Genomic DNA, 6,028 nt, shown 5'->3' with positions numbered 1-6,028 from the left:
CAGGAGAACAGCTGACCTACAGGCCTGAGAGCAGAAGTCTTGACTAGAGCAGGCAGATCAAAGGCTTCAGAAGGGAAGGATGAAATGAACCTGCATGCCTGATGTGCTTTAGCATATTGAAAGGAGATGCACTCTGCAGGCAGTTTAATGATAAACTTTTGATAGGCCAATCAAGCAAGTAAAAGCATAAGAAAATAGAGATTTATAGGAGAATAAAGGCAATTATTGCATAGTAATTGCCCTAGGTTCACTAATATTTATGTACTCACAATGATATAAACACTGACTATTGATGTAAGCAACAATTGTGCATTAATTCTTCTGGGTGGGTGGCAGAGACTTTATAAAGAGGAGCTAACCCCTTATTTTCTATAGTAGAAAGTCATAATGATATCTCCCAACTAAAAAGTCAAATTTAGCAGAAGAAACAATTGAAATCGATTTAAGCCTTCCCTTTGGGGATGTTAAGATCAGGTGAAGAGGTGGGTGGGCCTGAGAATGATTAGTTTAATTATAAGACTTCAAAAATTTTACTTTTTAAAATAGCTGTGGCTTTTAAGTTGGTTAGATGATTGTAAAATTTAATTATTCAATTAAAAGTTAGCTGTGGATACCTACTATGACTTAGGCATTGAAGTTGGCACCATAAGGGAACATAGGGGACACTGGAGACATTTCAGTATATATTCTGCAGAGAATCTGGAATTAAGAACCAAAGGCTTGTATATAAATGAACTACTTTCAAATGTAAAATTGAGTAGTAAGTGTTCTGGAGTACTATGTAGCCAAAGAAGGCAATCCCATGTCAATTTAGGTAGTCATGGGGAGCTTCATGGAGGAGATGAAATTTCTACAGAACTTGGAAAGAGACATTTGATGTGAACTGAAATGTGTTCACTGAACTTTGTCCCAAGTACTGTCCTTGATGATTTCTGTTTGTCCATTTAATTCTTGATCCAACCCCATGCAGAAGGCCTGATTATTATTATCCCCCTTTTACACATGAAACACCTGATGACCTAGACAAATTGTGTGTCTTCTCCAAACCACATAAATTGTAAATAACAATTTTGGGGTAAATGAGCAAGTTGTGTGATAGTTCTGTTTTTTCATCTGAAAAATAAATAAGTTAAACTATGTGAAACCCAGATTTGTCAATCTTACGATACCTGAATTGTGACTTTCCTTGAGTCTTGACTGGGGATGGGATAGGCAGAGCAGCAATCACCCAGCATAGTTACGTCTTGTTTTTACAATTTGAGTAATAGTACCCATTTTGCTCAAAGTTAAAAAAATAAAATAAAAAGAAGAAGAAGAAGAAAAAGAAGAAGAAAGAAAACAAAAAATGGATAGTGGTTAAGCCCCCAATGTTCAAAAAGTCATTAACGCACTAGTATTTGTTCTTATGACCACAGGTCCTCTCCATCACTGTTGAAAGGTAGCTATTGCTTCGTTTCTAGGTCAGGGACTTCTATATTTGGAAAACAGCCCAGTTTATAGGTTCAAGAGGTTTTAACTTGGATTCTGAGTTGGACATTCTGGCTGGAAGCTTGACCCAGAGCGAAGCATTTACTCTCTTCATGAATGACCAGCTTTGCATGCATGTCCCTCAAATAATGAAGGTACTTGAGTCTGCATGTACTTACCCAGTATTAAGAGCTAAACCTGATATAAACAGACTCAGTCTGAGTTTCATCACTGCATATATTTTCATACTGACTGCTGAATGGAGTAAGATCATGGGATTGAATTCAAGCCCTGTCCTGGAGTCCTTGCTCTAAGACCTTGGTACTTAAATTCTCTGACTCTGCTTCTTTATCTAAACAACAGTAACGAAAAATAATAATGCCTATTCCGTGGAGCTGATGGATTAGAGTGACAATAAGCATAAAGATTTTAGCACAACCTTTAACATTTTAAGATTTCAATTAATGTCCAATATTTTTTTAAAATTTCATTTGGTTTTAATTTCTTAAAACTTTCTTGGAGAATTTATTAATATGTGTTTCCATCCTAACCCCAATCAACTCAGTGGTTACATGAGAATCACTCCAGAGTGTGTTAACTTCAGAATTAGCCACCAAGTTTGTGTTAACCAGCTATTTTGTCCTAACTCCCAAACTTACATCTCTCCATTTTGGTTTTTTTCTACTCTTGGGACATTCCTTTTAAGATCGGACAAAGAGATGAATATAGTGATGTTGATTACTGTGAAGAACGTCTGAATCATATCACCTTGCATTGGATTTCTCCCTCTTCCAAATAGCTAAAAGAACAGAAATTGGAACAGTTATTTGATATTTTGAAGACTAGATTTTCTCATCAGCAAATTGGGAATGCAGGAATTTATTTTGTGAGGATTAGTGACAATGCATGACATATAGTGTGTAGAACATAAGCTCAATACAAGTTGTCACTGGTATTGCTGTTAGCTAAAAGAAAGTATTAACTGATCATTATTTTTACTTCAGAATTTGATCACAGGAGACAGTAAAATTTATTTTCATTGTGTGTGTGTGTGTGTGTGTTTAAATGGGGAAGTAATTCTATCTGTATCCTGTGGTTCTTCCGCAAATCTTCTGAAAATGTTTCTGAACTCTCAGTAGACTTCACTTTTCTCAGGATATTCTCATAAATTGAGAAGAAAGAACCCAGGGGCACATCTTGTCTATTCCTTTCATTTCAAGGGGAAGAAACTGAGGCCCAGAATGACAGAGGCCTGGCCTGGACCCACACAGTTCCAGAAGAGAATTCTGCCCAGTCTGAGGGGCTTCCTGTCTTTATGGAACAATGTTCATTGTTCTTTGTTTAGGTTTAATACCATATTCTGCTTTGTGACATCTCTTAAGTTTTTGAGATTACTGCAATGTACAAAGTAAACTCTGACAGTAATTTTTTGTTTTGTTTTGTTTTGTTTTTAAGATTTTATTTATTTGAGAGAGAGAGAGAACACACAGAGGGAGAAGCAGGCTCCCTGCTGAGCAGGGAGACTGATGCAGGACTCCATCCCAGGACTCCAGGATCAGGACCTGAGCTGAAGGCGGCTGAAGACAAGATTAACTGACTGAGCCACCTAGATGCTCGGAAGCTCTGACAATTAAGTCACAGCCTTGTCATCCTTTTGTTCCGTGCTTCATTCTCCAACCTCAAGAAGGCATCATCTCTGTGCAGAAATGTACCCTTCTCTTCCCAGTTAATGTCTCTGATCTCTTTCAAACTAAGCTACAGAGCAGTGATCTTATCTGGCAGCTTGATCCATTTTCCACAGAGCTACACAGAAAAGCATCACTTAAAACTAATAGTCTCCTCAGACTGACAAATTTTGAATATTCAAATTTTTGAAGCTGGAAAGAACACCATGTTGACTAAGCCCTCCTCAGTTTTCATCTGAATGCTGCTAATTCTCCTAATTTCTCCTTTTGGGTCCATTTCCCTGTTTCATTATCTCCTCAGTATCCTATCTTTCTCCTGCCAGTAGGAGGTTCCTAGGATATGAGGGCATTTTATTCATTTGAATGGACTCAGTGGGGAAGTTCTTCCTGAAAAAAGGATGTAAGGACAGGCTGTGACAATTAGATGTCTTTGCCTACATTTGTGACCATGAAAAGAAAAAAACAAATAAACAAAAAAATCAAGACAAAGGAGGCAATGTTATTTCATGACTCATACAGACATTCTGTAACTAAGACCATTTCTTGTCCAGAGGTGTGACAAGGAAGACATGCAGAATTTGGGGAAGAAAGGCAGAGCTTGATGATGTGTCCATACCTCATCTCTCCACACATTGCTCTCACTCTCAGATTTCCCTCTCATCCCTTCAGACTCACCGAGCCTCAAATTCTGACCCTTTTACAGTGTTACCTTGGATTCCTGCCTTCATCCTGCTTATCTTCAGTTTCTGTATGTGGAAAATGGGGATTAGAGTGCTTCTACTTCATTCTGTAAAACTCTGGAATAGTCACTCAACATATCTGGTGGGCAGAAGCTACTGCTATTGTTGGTGGGAAATAGGGGAAATGTTTCCTTAATTCTTTCCACTAGTAGTTAAATAAAACAAACAAAATAGTTTGAATTGCCATGGAATTCAAACTTATGAAATTAACTAATCAGATAAGTTTTATTAACCTAATAGAGATGTATAGTCTGGCCACAGGGGTGCAGACCATCTGGCTCTGGGGGTCCTAAACAGACCAGATTCAACCACTCATCACTGACAAAATATAAAGGCAGAGAAATGAGTGATGGAGAAACAAGAAAGGAATTGATTTCAGTGAGCCCAACACCAGGAAGACAGTAGATTAGCTTTTCAAAGACTGTCTCCAAGATACCAAAAATACCTCCAGGTTTATGAACGGAAAATTTGAGGCAAAGGTGATGGGTACCTGCAGGTGGGCAGTGAAAGTTAAATTGATTACTGTCTTGGAGTCTATTATGGGCAGGGTCTTGCTGACTCAGAGCAGTCCTTATGGCTTGAGGGGGTAGTCTCCTTTCCATCAGGGGATTCTTTGCCCACAGGGTCTTTTTTTGGAGTTAAGAGAAGCTAGAAAGAAGGACTTAATCAAGTAGAAAGTTTGAGGTCAAAATGGAGGGAGTTGAAGTCCTCTTTCCGATTAAATTGAAGAAGATTGACTGATCCACAGATAATAGATTCCTGAGAGATTATCAATAGTGATACCAGTGGATAGGGATGGAAGAAGGTATGTTTCACTTTGTGGATGATGTCATGTCTTGCACAAAACATTTCTTGGTGTCTTCTGCCAAAATGTTACAATCCTGAGGCTGATGTACCTGATCCTTGCATTGTCCTCTATATATCACTCTTCAGTTTTCCCGTTCATCCCTTCAGAATCATCCAGGTTCAAATTCTTTATCATATTCAGGACACAATTTTAAAATTCTTATTGTTTTTAATCTATGCTATTTTTAAAAAGATAACTAATTTTGCCAGTCCTTACTTTTATTCTTCATTAAAATTATTGTTACATGTTTTTATGGTTGACTTAAGTTCATGGTGAAAAGTCAGTAAGGTGAAAGTAGTGTTTTTTCTGTTAAGACCTTTGTGTTATCAAGCTGGAGAAGTGTAAAGGCTCTGTAATACATGTGGACTAGCTCTCTTCATTTTACATTAGAGGAAACTGTTGTTGAAAGTAGAAGTATCTTGTCCAAGGCCAAATGATGTGTCAGGAATAGATTTAATGGCAGGATCCTAGAGACATTTTGGCTCCTAGGACAGTATACTGTCCACTTTCATTAATAGAAGTTAATTAATGAGGTTTGGGAGAAAATGTTTAATGCTCAAAACCATTGGTGTATATGGGGTAAACAAAGTTTGTTGTATTTCTTTACCACAGAGATTCTTACAATTTGTGCACATACATTGCTCCCCAAAGATTATTTACTCATTTAATCCCTTTTTTTTTTTAAGATTTTATTTATTGGAAAGAGAGAATGCAAGTAGGTATGGCAGTAGGCAGAGGCAGAGGGAGAAGCAGGCTCTCCTCTGAGCAGGAAACTCAATGTGGGACTCAATCCCAGGAACCTGGGATCATGACCTGAGCTGAAGACAGCTGCTTAACCAACTGAGCCACCCAGGCACCCTTACTCATTTAATCCTTCTTATTTTTATAGTATTTTAGTATTCTATAGAAATTAATATGCACACCTACAAGAAGTCTTTTGCTAACCACAGTTTAGATGGTGGCACATTAACTACTCATAAACTTAACTGGGCCTAATCTTTTTTTTTTTTTTTTTAAGATTATGTATTTATTTATTTGACAGAGGGAGAGTAAGCACAAGTAGGGGTTGCAGTAGAGTGAAAGGGAGAAACAGGTTCTTTGCTGAGTGGGGACCCCGATGTGGGGCTTGATCCCAGGACTCTGGGATCATGACCTGAGCTCAGGGCATATGCTTAAGGACTAAGACACCCAGATACCCCTCAGCCTAATCTTAATGCCCTCAAACCCAGGACCTGTATCAGTCATCCCATATCTCCAAGACTATTGAAAACCTGGATATATATCAGCTT

This window comes from Mustela nigripes, chromosome 3 (genome assembly GCF_022355385.1).
Source record: "Mustela nigripes isolate SB6536 chromosome 3, MUSNIG.SB6536, whole genome shotgun sequence".
Lineage (NCBI taxonomy): Eukaryota > Metazoa > Chordata > Mammalia > Carnivora > Mustelidae > Mustela > Mustela nigripes.
Note: the sequence above shows the minus strand (reverse complement) of the source record.